The following is an 18,204-nucleotide window of genomic DNA, read 5'->3' on the forward strand; positions in this document are numbered from 1 at the left end:
CCTCTGGATATGACGCTGAGCATGTGTACTTAACTTCTTTGATCGACCATGCCTATTCTAAATGGAATGTGGAAAAAAGTGCAGCGCTAATAAATACTAGCAATATAAACGTTTATATATATAAACCAAGAAAGGTAAATACAAATAAATTGCAAAATAAATAAAAGTGAACATCAAATCAACAGTCCCATATGTGAAGTGAAAAAACAGTTCACAACGGTGATAATTGAAGTGCTCACTGAATCTTTTTAAGGCCACGCTGCTGACAGCCTACCTTTGCATCTGTATACGCTCTTTACCATGAGATGTTTGTAAGTACAATTTGGTGTATTTTTGACGGAGTGAGAGCCTCTCTGGCGTGACGGTTCATATCTGATATCACCTCTTCACCTCAACATCAGGGACCTCGTTCATCCCTTCGGATTATCCATCCATTGTACAAAAAGCTGATTTGACTCATATGCTATATGGCATCGTTCTGGTGAGGACATTATATCTCTATATCTTGTTGGTGTTGGGATCCAGTGAGCACTTCAATTATCACCGATGTAGACTATTTTTTTCACTTCACATATGGGACTGTTGATTTGATGTTCACTTTTATTTATTTTGCAATTTATTTGTATTTACCTTTCTTGGTTTATATATATACACGTTTATATTGCTAGTATTTATTAGCGCTGCACTTTTTTCCACATTCTGTTATTCACAATTTTCTTGTCAGTTGTTTGGTGTAGCAGCTTTTTTATGGTTGGCGCAATATTTTTGCTTTTCACTATTCTAAATGGAACCCCCCCTGTTATACCGCCATATGGTCTTGGCCACCGTGCTGCTGCTCAGTTTCAGGGTCTTGGCAATCTTCTTAAAGCCTAGGCAAACTTTATGTAGAGCAACAATTGTTTTTTTTTAGATCCTCAGAGAGTTCTTTGCCATGAGGTGCCATGTTGAACTTCCAGTGACCAGTATGAGAGAGTGAGAGCGATAACACCAAATTTAACACACCTGCTCCCCATTCACACCTGAGATCTTATAACACTAACAAGTCACATGACACTGGGGAGGGGAAATGGCTAACTGGGTCCAATTTGGACATTTTTGTTGCCAGCGGTTCAGACATTAATGGCTGTGTGTTGAGTTATTTTTAGGGGACAGCAAATTTACACTGTTATACAAGCTGTACACTCACTACTTTACATTGTAGCAAAGTGTCATTTCTTCAGTGTTGTCACATGAGAAGATATAATAAAATATTTACAAAAATGTGAGGGGTAAACTCACTTTTGTGATATACTGTATAATATCACCATGTTGAAATATATGCCTGGGGCAGGGTTAAGAGAGCAAATTGAAGAGGGCAGGTACTTCAGCTTTAGGCCTGTTTATTAACCACTTGCCACCTGCCCACCGTCAAATGATGGCGGAGCGATGCGGCTCTTGTTCTGGGACGATGTCATATGATGGCGCCCCAGAACGGCCGCTCTTGCGCACCCGCTGTTGGTAAAGTGCCAATGACATAACTCTTTACCCATGTCTCTTGGCTCTTTATCCAATCACAGCCGGTCACATGTAAATGCTAAAGTGCCATTTATCGGTGCTCCTCACCTCACACTGTAAGAGTGCATGGCGAGGAGAGCGGATCAGCGGATCCTCTCCTTCTCGAAGGGGAGTCCAGGACAAGTAATCAGGGCACTGATCATTAGTGCCCTGATTACAGTAAAGCAACAGCTGTGCCCATTAGTGAAACCAAACAGTGCACAACAGTGACGTTAATCAATGCCCATCAGTGACACCAATTGATGCCCATCAGTGACACCAATCAGTGCCCATCAATGACCCCTGTCAGTACCCATCACTGACCCCAAGAAGTGCCCATTAGTGATGCCAGTCAGTGCCTGTCAGTGCCTGCTTATCTGTGCTGCCCATCAGTGCTACCCATCAGTGATACCCATCAGTGCAGCCAGTCAGTGCCCATCACTGCCACCTATCAGTAACCATCAGTGCTGCCTATCAGTGTTCCTCAGTGCCCATCAGTGCAGCATATTAGTGCCTCCACATCAGTGCCGCCTAATCAGTGCTCTTCAGTGCCACCTCATCAGTGCCCATCAGTGCCGCCTCATCAGCGCACATCGGTGAAGGAGAAAAATTACCCATTTTGAAAATTTACTGAAGAAACTAAGAAAAACGTTTTTGTTTTTTTTTCAAAATTTTCTGTCTTTTTTCTTATAAAAAAAAAAAACAGTGAATAAATACCACCAAGGAAAGCTCTATTTGCGTGAAGAAATGATAAAAATTTCATTTGGGTACAGCATTGCATGACAGTCATTTAAAGTGTGACAGCTCTGAAAGTTAAACATTGGCCTAGGCAGGAAGGGGGTAAGAGTGTCCCGAATTGAAGTGGTTAAGCAGCTTGTCAGAGAGGCTGGTTGTTGGCTGTTTTGCTGTCTGTGGTGAGGAGACCTGGATGATGCATGGAAGCCTCCATATTCTGACTTTGACCTGCTAGGTGAGCTTGCCTGTAACTGGGATTTTGCAATACTATGTATGCTGTGCCTGTGACACAGAACGTTATTTCTATAAGACTGTGTTGTCCCGATGAGCAGATTTACTTTTGTTGTTTGACCTGCCCCTGAAGACAAAGCCTGTCCTTTTTTTCTGTTTGGTAAAAAATGAACCGGATTTTAAGTTACTGGATTGTTTCCCAGAAGCCTATTTACCCCTCTGATCCCAACAATACATATCGCCTTAGTACACTTTCATAAATTGTTTTAAGGAATATCTATTTTATATTAGCAATACAAAGACTTATTTGACCCTAGAGTAACAAAATTCATTAAGAGTTCTCCTGAGGTTGTCTTCAGATGGGCTGCATCTATTAAAGACATAATGGTTGACAGCCATTCTCTAAGGGGCCAACTTGGGGATCCCTGTACTAGAGTTTGTACCTACAAGTATGGATTATGTAATTATATAATTGTATTACAGGACACAGAGGCTCATATCATGCTTAATCTATTTTTTTATTCCTTAGCAGCAAAGAAAGGATATTGTGGATATTCAAAGAAAAACAAAAACAACATGTACCCAAAAAGGTTAACCACATATAACATGTTATCCAATGAGAGTGTTCCTAGTACAATAAAGCCCAATGTGACCTTAAGCCACTCCTCTTTCTTCACTGCTGCCTCTTCAGATAAGTACAATTTTCATATCTCTGTCTTCATTTGGGCAATTTCTAAGTACTGTATTTATTTCCAGTATTTTTACTGCTGTTTTTTTCACAGTTTTCTCCCCCTTCTCCCCTCCCTCCCTCCCCTTAGTCATCTGGTCGGTTTGTTTGTTTTCCAACCATTTTTTCTGTTTATTTATTGTAGCCTCCGGTCTGAGGCGGGATTAAGACGAATGGACTGCTGAGTTGCTAGGCAGCTTACTGCCGCTCCCCAGGCGTTCATTCCTGAGGGAACACTCAGTGAGCTTGCTTGGCTTTATTTTGTGCCTTTCTTTTATCACAAATTCATGCCTGATATACTTATCCTTTTCCACCGCACTCCCAGGGAGTGAAAGTCTCCTCTCATGGCAGCAGAGCTCATATTGTTCCGGTTACTAGTGAAGGATCTCCCTTTTCTGTGACCCTTATAGTGTCGGGTCCTATAGATATTTTTTTCTGTCACGCTTGTGGGAAGTAATTACTGTGCCACGCAGTCAAGTAAAGAAGTGGAAGCTCCAGCTACCAGTTTTTTCACCACTGCCACCAAGACCCTTACACTCCTAACGGTGTTCAGGCCACCCACATTAGATGAAGCATCACAGGACAGGAGTAATTGAACTCCGAGGAGTTTCATTCACTCCTAGATGCTACAATGGCTAAGTTTGTGATGCAAGCCATCTTCACAGCTATGGGGGCCATGTTGGATAATCTCTTCCACAAGATCACTCATGCACTCATGTCTGCCCAATGACCACCTACTCGCATTTCTAACCCCCCAGAAAGTAAGCCGTGGCCCCCAGTGGGCATAAATCTACCAAAAAATCTTGCCATTTGTACGAGGATACCTCCAAAAATTTACAGAAGGACAGGAAATGTCCTGTCACAGAGGATGTGGTTGCACTACAACTAAAAGCCCCCCACAGGGCAAAATCAGTGAGGAACTGGAAGAGGGCTAAAGGCCTAATCTGATCTTCTGAATCCGAGTCAGAACAAGAGGAGGCACTGAGCCAGTCCGATGAGGAGGACTCTTACGAATCCAATGTTTATTCTCTTGAACATGACTCCTTGCCTGTACCTGGAGATGACCCCAAAGATAGAGTAGATGGCTCCACTCTTCTTGAGCCTCATGGCGAACTGCTCTTTGACCCGAATACATTGCAACATCCAATATCCTCAGAGTGGTACCCCTTAGATCATGTGGCAAAATATATTGCTGCTTGTATTAGCAAACCACTTGATAAGGTGGCACGGGACAAGCTTTGAGAGGAATGCCTGCGCCCCACAATTCCTGATATGACTTGCGTTACCACTGATGTGGATCCAAAAATTGCCCAATTTTTGGGCAAATCAAGGTGGAAGGCCAAGAAAGGCCTGGATTTTTCCTTGTGGAACTGCCAGGATAAAATCCTAGATGTCCTTGGACCGAGTGCAAAGATATTTGACATGGTCGAAACAGTATTGGCAGGAGGTACACCTTCAGATTTGATAGCCATGGGGGGGGGGGATACAGTGTTTAGTATGTTTGCTGGGCAACATCAACACTGCATTAGCCACTAAAAGATGCATGGCAATTCTAATAAAAATAGAGCCTAGGCTGGTAAACCTAGCTATCTCTGAGCCTGGGCCACAGGAAAAAGGCCTCCAGTTTGGAGATAACTTTGTAAAAGAGTTGGACACATATATAGGTGCGCACGCTGGCACGCACATGCTGAATGACCCAGGACTTCTGAAATGTTTTAATGCTTGGATTTTATCTGCTTTTGTAAGTATGTTTGCAAATTCATTTTAATAGTTTTGAACATACTGCACTATGAGATCTCCTTTATCCCTCTTGGTTTACATCTGAGTTTCTGGCTGGAGAGTTATATCGGATTACACCATCCCTGTTGATTGGTTTAAAGCTGCAATTGGGGACTGACATATCATTAGGTTGATCCTCTGCTGACACTGGTCACATGCTTTTTTCATCTTCATTCTGGTAAGGAGATTGAGAAATCACATGTTGGTGGTGTGTGCTATCAGACGCACTGAAGGTGGAGGATTTTCCCTTCTATCAAGCGCTGCTTATGAACTTTTTACATATATAGGTACCTTTACAGCACTTGATAAGGCACAAGCCAGCATGACACGAGTTTTCTCTCAGAGAGTTCTTGGTGGGGCCAGCAGATATCGGGGCCGTCTGCCGGCCGTTCATCCTGGGGTTTATACTGAGCTTCTCAAGGCTCCATCCACTCCAGGTTTCCAGGACCTGAGTCCAAGTCCGCCTCACAGTTCTTCCCAGTTAGGGGCAGGCCTTGGCAGTCTCATGGACCAAGGGATTCTTTCTATGGCTGACAGCCTTGTATACAGTTCCATTCCATACCACTGGTCTTCTATACCATTGGTGAGGGGCAGACTGTGTCATTTTGTCAATGCCTTGCACAGGCTCACTGCAGATATTTGGGTACTCCACACTGTCCTGGGTTACACTATAGATTTTGTGCAACACCTTGTTCAAACAAAATTTCCCAGCTGCATTGTGTTCTACACACATGATTGATACCTGGTAGCAAGGGAAATACAATCCTTAGCCTCCAAGGACGTAATCTCAGCAATTCACCCTCGCACTCCAGGTTTCCTAAGTAACAGCTTCCTGGTCCCCAAGAAAGGTGGAGGCATTCGACAACTTCATCAACTTACAGCCCCTAAACGCTTTTCTCACATACCACCATTTCAAGATGAAAGGTATACACTCTCTTCAGGACCTTTTACTCTCAGGGGACTGGATTGTCAAACTCAGTCTGAAAGACGCATACCTCACTGTTCCGTTAGCCGAAGATTGCCAACAATTCCTACAATTCCAGTGGGGGTTCAAATGCCTTCCGTTTGTTTTTTCTTTAGCACCTTGGTGCTTCACAAAGCTCATGAAACCAGTGGTTGCCCTTCTACGCAGCAGAGGAGTTCAACTCATAATATTTTTGGATGATATCCTCATCATGGCACAGGATCCTCCCCTGCTTCGCGAACACCTGTCTTGGACAAAGACTCTGCTGAACAACCTGGCTTTCCTAATCAATTGGGAAAAGTCAGTCATCAAACCCTCACGATCAATAGTATATCTAGGATTCACGTCTACTGCCAACATCCAAAGTCAAGTCCATCAAAAAGGAATTCTGTTGGACGTTAGCATGTCCATTTCTTACCTTGAGGCAACTGGCCAGGATTATTGGTCTTTTCTCAACATCAATCCAAGCTATATTTCCCAGCCCGCTGCAATACAAAGCACTTCAACGCCTGAAGGCCAAGTACCTTTGCGTGGGTCACTCTTATTCAGACTCTGTTTCTCTTGACTGCACAGCCAAAGAAGAACTCATGTGGTGGCTACAATACATGGAGGCATGGAACAGGCAAGCGATCTTCGGAACCACCCCAGACTTCGTAGTGGAATCAGATGCAAGTACGCTCAACTGGGGCGCACGTTGCAGGCCTACCTCCACTGGGGGAAAATGGTCCCTGGAGGAACAGGAACTACATATCAACTGCCTCAAACTGCTAGCAGGCTCATTTGCCCTATGGAGCCTCTTAGGTGTATCGACCAACTGCTCCACCCTGTTACGCATGGACAATGTATCAGTGGTTCGTTACATCAACCATCTCAGGGCAAAAAGCCAACAGTCTTAGTGGATCTTGCGAAGGAATTCTGGCAATTCTGCCTGGAATGCAATATTTCGGTACAGGTGGAGTACATTCCGGGGATGTCCAACATAGTGGCAGATTGGAATTCCAGACACCTACGAGATACCAGCGATTGGCGACTGAACACTTCCATCTTCAGCCACTTTGGGGCCCCTTAGATATCGACCTGTTCGCATCACATTTTAACTCCCAACTACTGAAGTCCTTCAGCTGGAGACCAGATCCAGAAGCTCTAGTGACAGATGCTTTTCTTTAACCGTGGCAGAATACTCGCCATTATGCCTTTCTCTGTCATTGCTCGGACTCTATTACATCTCAGGCATTACCAGATCTCCTTGACCCTCATATCTCCTTTCTGGAGGGCTCAACCATGGTTCCCTACACTCATGGAAATGTCCATAGACTTCCCGAGGTTACTAACAGTATTCTCTGACCTCTTACTTGACCCCAGCAGGAACACACATCTCCTTCTACTCCAGGGACATTTCAAGCTATTGGCATGGTTCCTCTCCAGGGACTCTGTTTTATCCAAAATGTTTCACAAGCAACTCTGGACCTCCTGGGGAGAACTTGGGCTCCAGGAACAAGAAAATCCTACCTACATGCCTGGAACTAATGGACTGGTTGGTGCATGGAACAACACGTGGATCCAGTATGTGCACCTGTGAGTCATGTTTTGAGGTTCCTTACTTCACTTTTCGAACATGGCCCAGCCTATCGTACAATAAATTTATATAGATCAGCTATCTTGGCAGGTCACCAAGGCTGGTACGGTCTTTAAGCAGGTAAACATCCATTGGTATGTTGACTCCTGCGTGGCATCAGATATGCACATCCACTACTACCTAAATATTCCTCCCTATGGGATGTTGGCCTCGTTCTCTGACTTTTTGAAAATTGCCCAACAAATGAGGACCTTTCAATCAAGCAACTCACTGCTAAACTGGTTATGCTGTTTTGTCTAATCTCCTGTAAATGTGTCTCACATGTTCATGCACTGGACCTTACAGCACGCTCATTTATGCCAGAGGGCGTTCCCTTCGATATATTACATCGTTTTTTTAATCCAGTTTTTCCACATAACGTTAACCTATGTCCAGTGGCCTGTCTCAAGGAATACAAAGCAAGGACCTCTTCAGTTTGAGATCCCAGGTATCCGGATTTGTTTCTAGACAGCCACATCATCCAGTTGCCTTATCTCGTTGGATTAAATGGATCATGGCAGCAGCTGACATTGACACTTCCACATATGCAGCACATTCTGCTAGGGGTGCTATGGTATTCAAAGGTTTCTCCTTGGAATGCAGACTGGAAGACCTCCTCCGTGCTGCTGATTGGTCCTGTGAATCTAAGTTTTGGGAATTTTATTTTCACCCAGTTTGTAATTTTTCCACTACAGTGGTACACAGCTTTGAACTAGCATAAGACGAGCCTACGTGTTCTGTAATAAAATTACCAGATATTACTAATTTCATTACATAAATCCATGATTTTATTAAGGACACGGAGGCGAGTATTATCTCACCTGATCCAGGTATGTTGCGCTCTCCCTTGGGTATATTTTCTTGTAATGGGTGTACAGTCCTCATAGTAATGTTGGGCATTCATCTGGTTGACCATTACTGTTGATATTATTGATTTTTGTTGTTTAAATGGAAATATTATTATGATTACAAATACACTGTGGATGTGGAATTTAATATCCAGGAACATATTTTACCACTTAGGTCCCGGTCTCTTACAGCCTCCTAATTGGTTTTCACACTGGTCCACGTTGGTCCATACCAAGTTCAAGGGGATGATTGCCAGTTTCTCCGGAGGTGTCTGTTGTTGTTTTCCTGGAGTCGCTGCTCTGCACATCCAATTGGTCATATGTTCTTCAGTCTATTGGGATGTTCGTCGGCACGATCAAGAAAGAGGAGTGGCTTAAGGTCACACGGGGCTTTATTGTACTAGGAACACTCATTGGATAACATGTTAAATGTGGTTAACCCTTTTCGATATATGTTGTTTTTCTTTGAATATCTACAATATCCTTTCTTTGCTGCTGAGGAATAAAGAAAGAGAGTAAGCATAATACTCGCCTCCGCGTCCTTAATAAAATCATGACTTTAAGTAATGAAATTAGTAAAATCTGGTAATTACTGTCAGTCTATACACAGAATAACAACTTTGTATTATGGAATGGGGCCCACCACAGGATTAATGAAAATTGTATAATCATGGGGGATGCTATCTTGTGTGATCGAGTATTTGAATGACGATAAGAGAAATCGCCCATTTTTGAGCAGGATTTACAAGCACAATTAATAAAGAATGATGACTTAAAAAGACAATTATTTTTTACCATTAAACACGCATTGAGACAAATTGGTGCCTGGGGGTCTTTATTACCTGTACTGAACTACCATGATCAATTTTGGTTCTAACATATCTCTACTCTAAATAGATGTTAATTCTGCTGGTCTGCTGATATCCTTTCTATCTCCAGATAAAAAGCCAGATGTTGCAACATGTTCCTCCAGTAAAATTCTGAATTGTCACAGAGTAAAGTATGTCTAATGTACTCCCTTTATACAAGTGCTACATATATTGCTGCTGTATAAATAGGATAATAGTAAAAATATAGTTTCTGATTTCTCCTTTTCCTTTAAAACTGTTATAATAGAAAAATAGACACGCAGCATAAAAAAATAGTTACAAGGAATATTTTTTTTCTCTTACCAATAAACACTTTTATAATATTTTTTTTTTTTCTTTTACCAACAACCTCCTTTTTTAATCACTTAATCTGATTGCACCAAGTGATGATCAAAAGTAAGATTTTTTTTTTTTTATTGTTATTAATGCAAGTAAAAGGATCAAAGAGATTTGTGCTGGTGTGTATTTTCACATCTTCTGATTTACTACTCCTGCTTAAAAAGCCATTGACAGCAATGAATAGCTCACATTTCGAATAAAGAATAGAGAATGTTTTAACCATCTCAAGTGCACATCTCAGGGATCTGCAAGAAAACTGTACCATGCTAAATGCGACTCTGCGGTGAAACAGTGATTTCCCAAGAGCACTCTCGTGAAGGATATATTTCAACAAAGTGCTTGTTTCCCAATAGGAGAGGAAATGTGTTTTGATCCTATTCTGACTGATGCACAACCCAGATCTTGCAAATCTTGATCAACAGAAAAAGTAGCAGGGAAAGCATTATAAAATTGAAGCCAAGCAGAGCCTAACCTTTAAATCTAGGCATAAGTGGGAAGTCCGTTACAATATTATAGGTATTTTACTTTAGTCTGTTGCAGTTTAAGCTCACTTAAAGAGATTGACCTTATGTTTAAATAGTCTCCCTCTGGTGTAATTAAGCATTTTAAAAAATATTGGAATATCTAAAAGCAGAAATGCCTGCAAAATTTTAATTACAAGTATTATTAGATGTGAATTATCCATCAAGCCATTTACCCTTGGCTTCCATTTACAAATGATTGTAATACAAAAGCAAAAATGCTTACTCTTCTTAAGAAATCATTGCAAAATTTGGGCATGGGGAATCTAAAACCTTTAGGGGGTGAAAATATGTGTAATGTAATGCTGAAGATGGTAATGATCATGAAGACTAATTATTTGCATTTTGAGCATTTGGTGTGTTTAGCAAGGTAGAGTAAATTACATACTATAAAGCGAACCTGTCAGTGCAACATACAGAGCAAACACCTGAATCTCAGTAGTAGTACACACCAAAAAGTGCTTGTGTATGGCATCCGAATATAAAAAGTTATTTCCAGAGCTCCAGAGAAAGCTCTAAACTGGATATGCCCCTATACTAATATTAACTTACGGTAATTATAAAAAATGAAAATAAAGGGAAATCTGTGCAAAAGTGTATCCCAAAGAAAATTGCATAATAGCAGTTGTAACAATATCTTGATACAAGGTATTCTAAACCCCATACAAAAGAAGTGCAGCACTGATACATTACTTATAAGTGACAAACTAAGATTATATACATGAAATAAGCATAACAAATGTCCATTTAGAAAGTTTGTGACAAAGTTCATATAACACAAAATGGAATAGTGAATAAAGAAGATGCAATCCAGTGTCCAAAGGAAGAGATAGGAAGTATAGAAAAAAAAAACATCTCTGATCCTCTTCATTCTCTCAGTGAAGTCAACTATAAGTGCTTCACCCCACACAGTGAACAGGAGAGGCTTACCGGAATGTCTTGACCCTCAAATGAAAGAGCAATCAAAAACAGTTTTAATACATGGGGATCCTTTGCGTCTCCACACTCCAGACTCTCAGCACCCTGCAGCAGGTGTCACCCAGTTCACAGAATCAACCATTGGCTCCCAAACATCAGATGTCCATACCGAGCATGTACACACTCTACATAGAGTACAACTTTATTTATGTAAAATTGTTCTTACTGAATTCTTAGATATAAACCATGCTAAATACAAAGAAAACTTCCAATGTCCCCTAAATTAAAGATGACCGCCTTCCAGCTCACATATGTTGCAACGTACGTCTTGGCTCTTTTCTACGCGTTTTGTCGCCTGAACCCCTGATGATGTATTTTGTGACGAATACCAAAGCATACACAATCAGATTCAAGAAGAATTTAAAAAAGGGTCTTTGCTTGTACATGATTGGATATTGGAATTCAGCAGAGTTTCAACTCATTCACTAAGCTAAGGGAAAATGATCTTGCAAAGTGAACTTCCTATTTGCTATTAGTAAATACAGGAAATCAGGGAAATAATATTCACTAGGAAAAAGTATATACAGGAAATCTGTGGGGCACATATACAGCCTGATTTAAAAACCTTTTTTTTCCATCAGTTTCAATGAATATGAATATAGCTCTACATAGACTTACAGTGTATTCCACAAAAAAATAAACACACACCCCTTCGTTGAAAATTCAGCATAAATCAAATAGCGAATTTCAATACATACCTCTGAGTATAGCAAACTTTCAAGTGCATAAAGCCCTTATTGATGCCAGTAATGTATCCACAAAACTTTGCTATAATGTTATTATTTGAATTGGATTTAACCAATGGATTTCATGCTGGATATCCAATAAAGGATTGTGTTGGCTAATAAATGGATGCTGATGTTAAGATCACCCTAATGAGGGTTAAAATGCAGGCAAGAGACAGGATGTTGGTGTGCAGCCCACACAACAAAGACATTTCACATATGATGATATTTAACTATAAATATGTTTTACAAAATGTAAGGTTCTTCACAAACTTACCTCCTTCATTCAAAATCCAGATTCCCCCCAGACACACAGGAAATGCTTTAAACATCTGGAAAACAAATTATATTTTTATTCTAAGGTTATAAAGAACACAAGGGCAATGTTACTTGCTAATAGATTTGTTATGTACTGTTTTACTATTGCTAATAATATCAAGCACTAATTTGACATCTCTTGCTCCAGCTTCCAAATAACATTTTAGTGATGCTACTGTAGTTAGGACCTTTCTGTCATTCCTATATATGAGTATGATACAGCACATATAGGTAGCCAGCTGTGCCGATGGTAAAATTTTAACTTAAAAATAATATTGCATAACATGAAGACCAGACCAGTGGTGTATTTTGGTTTTGTGCTGCCCTAGGCAAGACTAAAATTGGGCGCCCCCCCCATCCTATGTAAATTTGCCCCACTCCCTTTTTAACGGATGTGACTCCCTTAAAAATTGAAGGACTAAAAGTCCCAGCATGAACCCCTGAGATCTCACGAGAGGGGGGGTGGGTGAGGGAGAGAAAGAGGGGGACGGGTGAGAGGAGCTGAGAGGGAGGGATGAGAGAGAGGGGGGGATGAGAGAGGGAGGGGTGAGAGAGGGGGGGATGAGAGAGAGAGGGGAGATGAGAGAGAGGGGGGTGAGAGAGAGAGGGGAGATGAGAGAGAGAGAGGGGGGTGAGAGAGAGAGGGGAGATGAGAGAGGGGGGGGTGAGAGAGATGAGAGAGGGGGATAAGAGTGAGAGAGGGGGGTGAGAGATAGAGGGGGAGGGTTGAGAGAGAGAGAGGGGGTGAGAGAGAGAGAGAGGGGGGGTGAGAGAGACCGGGGGATGAGAGAGGCGGCTCTAGCAACCAGTAGCCAATAGAGTCTCAGGTGGAGGGGGGGCTTTTTTGCTGCCCCCTGCAAAGTGCCGCCCTAGGCCTGGGCCTTGTTGGCCTAGGCCAAAATACAGCACTGGACCAGACACAGAAGAGAATGAGACAATGAGACATAGGTTAACATCTGTGATCATTATGGTATCATCTTTTACTCTTGCTCTTGGGCTAGGAGAGAGATAATGACAATTGGGTTGAGACAGTTCACTAGTGGCCAATAGCACTGGGAAACAGTAGTAGTATGCTGGACAGTTAGGGTCCCCATTCATAGATTAGCATTAAGGGCTTCTGGCAACCGCACCCATATCACTGTTTAAAAAAAAAAAAGTACCACCCAAGGTAGGAAGAGAGTCCATGTGTGCAATGCATTGGAACCTCTATATATGCTTTGTGCTCAAAAATTTGTAGGGTAGATTCACAGAGCAGCCCCACATAAAAAAGCTAAATGCCCTTGTCTCCAGTGTGCTGGTTCACACCACTGCTTTGTGGCAGTGTATGGGCAGTGTGTGCTGAAAAAAAGGACTGCAGACAGTACTTTCTTTTAGCACAGTGCAGTTTGAGGCAATCCATCGCCTGATACTGTGCAGTGGTTAATTTGTTTTAAAAAAGTGAAGATGTAAGATGCATCAGCACTGCGGTGAACCTGCTGGACCACTCCGCACACCAGCTGCTATGTTGTAATGCAGCGGTTGGTGTGAAAGGCTCCAAGTGCTTGCTTTCAGATCTTCAAGAACTGCACTTTATTAAAATCATCACACATTTTTGTATATGGAGTTGCCCCAACGCTTAACATTAGTATTTAATGCAGTTGCTGACTGTTCCATGTCTTCTACTACTGAACATCTGTGTATAATTTTGTAAGAAATGACTTTATCAATGTGTGTTGTGTGTTCAAAAGCACACTGAATTAAAAATGTTTCCAAAATGTTATATTTGCAGAAAAGCAAAGCCTAAATTGGAACTAAAGGCAAAACAAAAAATGATGTATAAAATACTGTACAATCTATGAACAGAGATAACAAGGAAGTCTTTATTGTCCTGACCCCTCCCTAAAACATAATTTATTTACCTATTGATCCTGCAAGTAAGCAGGGCTGCTGTTAGAAATCACTGGACCCTATACAGCGGATGCAAACATAACATAACATAACTTACAAAATTCCTGCTAAATCTAAAATATAAAACTGTTTTGAGTTAATAAATAAAGCTCTGTGTGTAAATGAGGTCTTTGGGTTCATTAACAGGGGTGCTGTAGCTTCTACAGTGTGAATCATTGTTTTTTTTTTTTTCAATGTGCCTATTGCTGTGTGCAGGCAGCCTATGTTAAACTATGGGGATGCAGCAGACAGGCCTGTGGGTGCAGGAGTATAGCCCCAAACACATACAGTGTGTATTTGTATTTGGGGCCACACACCCACACCTGCACACTTATCAAATTAGGACTTGCAACTGTGTTCATACAGCCGCTGTGTCCTCAGAGTAACAGGAGGCTCCAGCCACACAAACAAACTGCTCATTCACATTGTGTGGGCCAGAGAACCCGTATGAATGTGATCTTAATTTTAAAATGATTTTTTTTCCAATTTTTAAAATGATTTTTTTCCAATTTTATAAATAATTTTTTACAATTTGTTATTAGCTATATTTTTTTTTTACAATGCTTTTGGGGGTAGGCTGGCTTGGGTGAAATATTAGGGGTCTAAACAAACCCTTGACATCTCACATTTGAGACAGAGGAACTCTTCAACTCCTTTCTCTGTAGATTGAGCTGCACTGAAGATGAGTGAACAGGAGACAGAGGATTATTGTTCATTCATAAACTGAAGCATAGTATACACAGTCTATTATGCTCGGTTATCAATGGACACAGAAGCGATCATTACTGATCGCTCACTGTGTCCAATTTAGAAAAAGAAGGGGCTGGTAAATTACATTTACAAATTAAATTTGCCGGCACGTTCCCCCCACTCTGCATCCGCCTGTGTACCCACAGCAGCCAGCGGGAAGCTGGCAACACTGCATGGGGACAAGGGGGGCCCGGGCACACGCGAGGTAATATGATGTGGGCAGCACAGTAAAGGGGATCGGTGCAGCTGGGTGGGGGGACAATTACAGAATGATGTCCTGCATCTGTGTCTCCTGTGTGTGTCCAGCAGGTGAAAGCCAGCGGGGGGGGGGGGGAGAAACCAGCTTTCAGCTGCTGCAGAAGCCACACAGGACATCGTTCTGCGATTGCCCCATCCTCATCCCACCGCACCGATACTTCTGCTGTCTGGGCGCCCCTGTGTGCCCAAGCCCCCTACAGGAGGAACGGCAGTACCCCCCCTGCTGGTGGCCCTGCAAGTAAGGCTTCATTCATACCAGTCTGCACTGCTATTTGTGTACCAGCTGGTGTCTGTTGTGTACTAACAGTGAGGGGAGGTTACAAATTGTTCTATACTTTGTTTCAATGCATCATACTGACATTGGTGCACTAACTTGCGCTATGGAAAAATGGAGCATTCATGTATTTTAATTGCACAGCACTGCACACCACCTCTGCATTGTGGTGTGAAGGAGGCCCATAGAAAACAATTGTGCAGAAAAATGCAGGCCACCACACATAGTATAAACAAGCCCCTTAAAGGATAAGTTCACCTTTCTGAACATGTTACATGCATCACCAATATTTAGGGTGTAACACATTCAGCATTTGACCCTTCTCCCCCCTATCCCCCCCCTCCTTGTGACAGTGAGCCGGGCATCTTCTCCCCACACTACCTGTCACAATTCAAAGAGAGTGATTTTGCAGAGATTTTGCAAGATTTGCAGTGACAGGAGGTGACCAGTGTGATATGGGGAGTGTGTAGCGAAAGGAAGGTGAGCAATGACAAAGAGAAATCAGTCCTAGAAGGGTGTGCAGTGACAAGGGGTGTGTAGTAATGGGGGGGGGGGGCAGGGGGAAAACCAATGGAGCATACAATTAAAGGAGAAAGTAGCAAAGGGTGCAATGGCAGGGGCACTGGGTAACAGGAAGTGTGCAGTGGAAGGGTTTCTGGGTAACAGAAGAGGTGTATTGGCAGGGGTGCTGGGTAACAGGGGTGTGTAGTGTCAGGGGTATTGGTTGGCAGGGAGGTCCACCCAATAGCACCCTGCAAATATTGTTTCAAGGCTGACATCTCTGTGGTTGTTAACCTCCTTTCTTCCCCTTTAGAGCCAGAGAGCCCCTTCTTCTACAATAAGATTACCTAATAATCCAGCACAGCCCCCCATGTGGCAGCAATACCTCATTGAAAACATAGCCACAGACCAAATGTGACTGTTTTTAACTACAGTATATGCTTATCCTGAATCATTGACTCACTTCAGTATATGGGGAAACATTTAATATGATAGATAGATAGATAGATAGATAGATAGATAGATAGATAGATAGATAGATAGATAGATAGATAGATAGATAGATAGATAGATAGATAGATAGATAGATAGATAGATAGATAGATAGATAGATAGATAGATAGATAGATAGATAGATAGATAAGGTTATATATGTAAGGTTAGAATAAAATGAGAATAAGATTAATAGTTACCGGTAAGTAAGTACATTAATTCATCTTTTTGATGAATTGCAAACTTTTGATTTACGTGAATATGCACATTCAGAGTTGTTGGGTCTGCAGAGTATTCCGCACAGTTCATAAATCCTGCAGTCAGAATTTTTGAACAACATTCATGGCAGATTGTAGAAATGTATGCATGTATATATACAGTACAGGGATTAATTATAATTTGCTGGAAAAAAAAATGTGTTTTACAAGATTCACTAATTCATGAATCAATTTGCTCATCTCTGCCATTGACATCTCTTAAACTCCACTGACCTGAATCATGATTATTTTTTTAATGGAAATTAGGGATGAGGTTAAACCTCAATGAGGTTTGGAGGTTTGCTCTCTCCAGCCACTTGAATGGTCAGCTTTCACCTTGCGATGATGTAATGTCTGCACAAGAGTCACTTCATCATGGCACAGAGCTGGTGCCATAAATGTGGTCTGAGCTGCACATGTGCATTACCACTGACAGAGCAGGAAAGGCATTTATGACAGAAGATATATATAAGTGATAGTAACAGCGCTTGCCCTCACAGTCATAAAAAGATATACTAACAATAGCAATCATATAAAAATTATTAAATAAAGTGTTGATGTGCAAAAAGAATCCACTGACATCAATAAAGTGCTCACAAAGTTACTGAAAGTGAAAAAAATCAAAGTGCTAAAGGTGCTCCAAAGGATCCAAAAATATGATAAGGTGCTTCAAGTAAAAAAGTGGTTAGATGCTTCAAGACAGATCATGCGGTGCAGGGTGCTTCACTCCCCTCCTGTATCCCCCACTCCCCAGAAATAATGGACCCACAGCTTTTTCAGTCTGGGGGTCAATAAGGCTTATAGCTGGTGAGATGGAAGCCAATTCACTTGCTGGATACCGCCACACTGCCGATACACTCCGGCTTGTTACAGGATCTTTAGGAACTCAAATAAAACAAACAGGTACCATAGTGAAGCCCATTTTGTAAAGGTTTATTGCGCAAATAAAATATTACTTAAAAGTAGATAGGATATCAGCTTGTATCATATATTGAGGTTCTTCCAGGAACGCCGTCTAATGTGCGTTCCACGGAGGACAGGAAGTGACACTTGAGCACTTTTTTCGATGTCAATGGATTTTTTTTGACATGAACACTTTATTTATTTATTTTTATATGATTGTTATTGTCAGTATATCTTTATATGACTGTGAGGGCAAGCGCTGTTACTATCACTTATACATATAGTTTTTCTACTTGGTGAACAGCTGCACATTTTTATATTGTTGATAGCTGTATATGCCTAGCACGGGTTAATATTTGAATCTTTATGATAGAAGAGACCACTAGGGTCTCTTGCCTTTCACACCTTTTTATATTTTTAGCTTCAATACTGCCCTAAAGTAAATATAAACATCTAATGAATTGTAGAAAGCAACATGCTATGTATCTTGGGTAATTTAGGATGGGGAGCAAGGGTTATTACATCTTAATGCTGCTGATGTGCATTTGCATAGCCTGTACCTGGCCTCACGCATTACTGTGATAACAGGCTGCGTGTGTTCTTTGCACAGGGCATATTTACTAAATCTTGCTAGCTGCAGTTGTTTTTTTCCCAATCTTTA

The 18,204-nt window shown here is 41.6% G+C and overlaps 1 protein-coding gene across 2 annotated transcripts in view; it reads right to left on the bottom strand.

Annotated features, from left to right (window-relative positions):
* The window catches only part of TAFA2 (TAFA chemokine like family member 2), a 474,773-nt gene that overhangs the window by 201,893 nt on the left and 254,676 nt on the right, over positions 1-18,204 (bottom strand). Inside the window, exon 2 of one of the 2 annotated variants that reach the window (XM_082255903.1) lies at positions 12,142-12,196. The exons of the other annotated variant lie outside the window; for it this stretch is intronic. The gene's annotated coding sequence lies outside the window, so the exon portion shown is untranslated. The remainder of the gene's footprint in view (positions 1-12,141; positions 12,197-18,204) is intronic. 2 annotated transcript variants of the gene reach the window in all.

Source organism: Pelophylax lessonae, assembly GCF_965119305.1.
Source record: "Pelophylax lessonae genome assembly, chromosome: 4".
NCBI classification, from domain to species: Eukaryota; Metazoa; Chordata; class Amphibia; order Anura; family Ranidae; genus Pelophylax; species Pelophylax lessonae.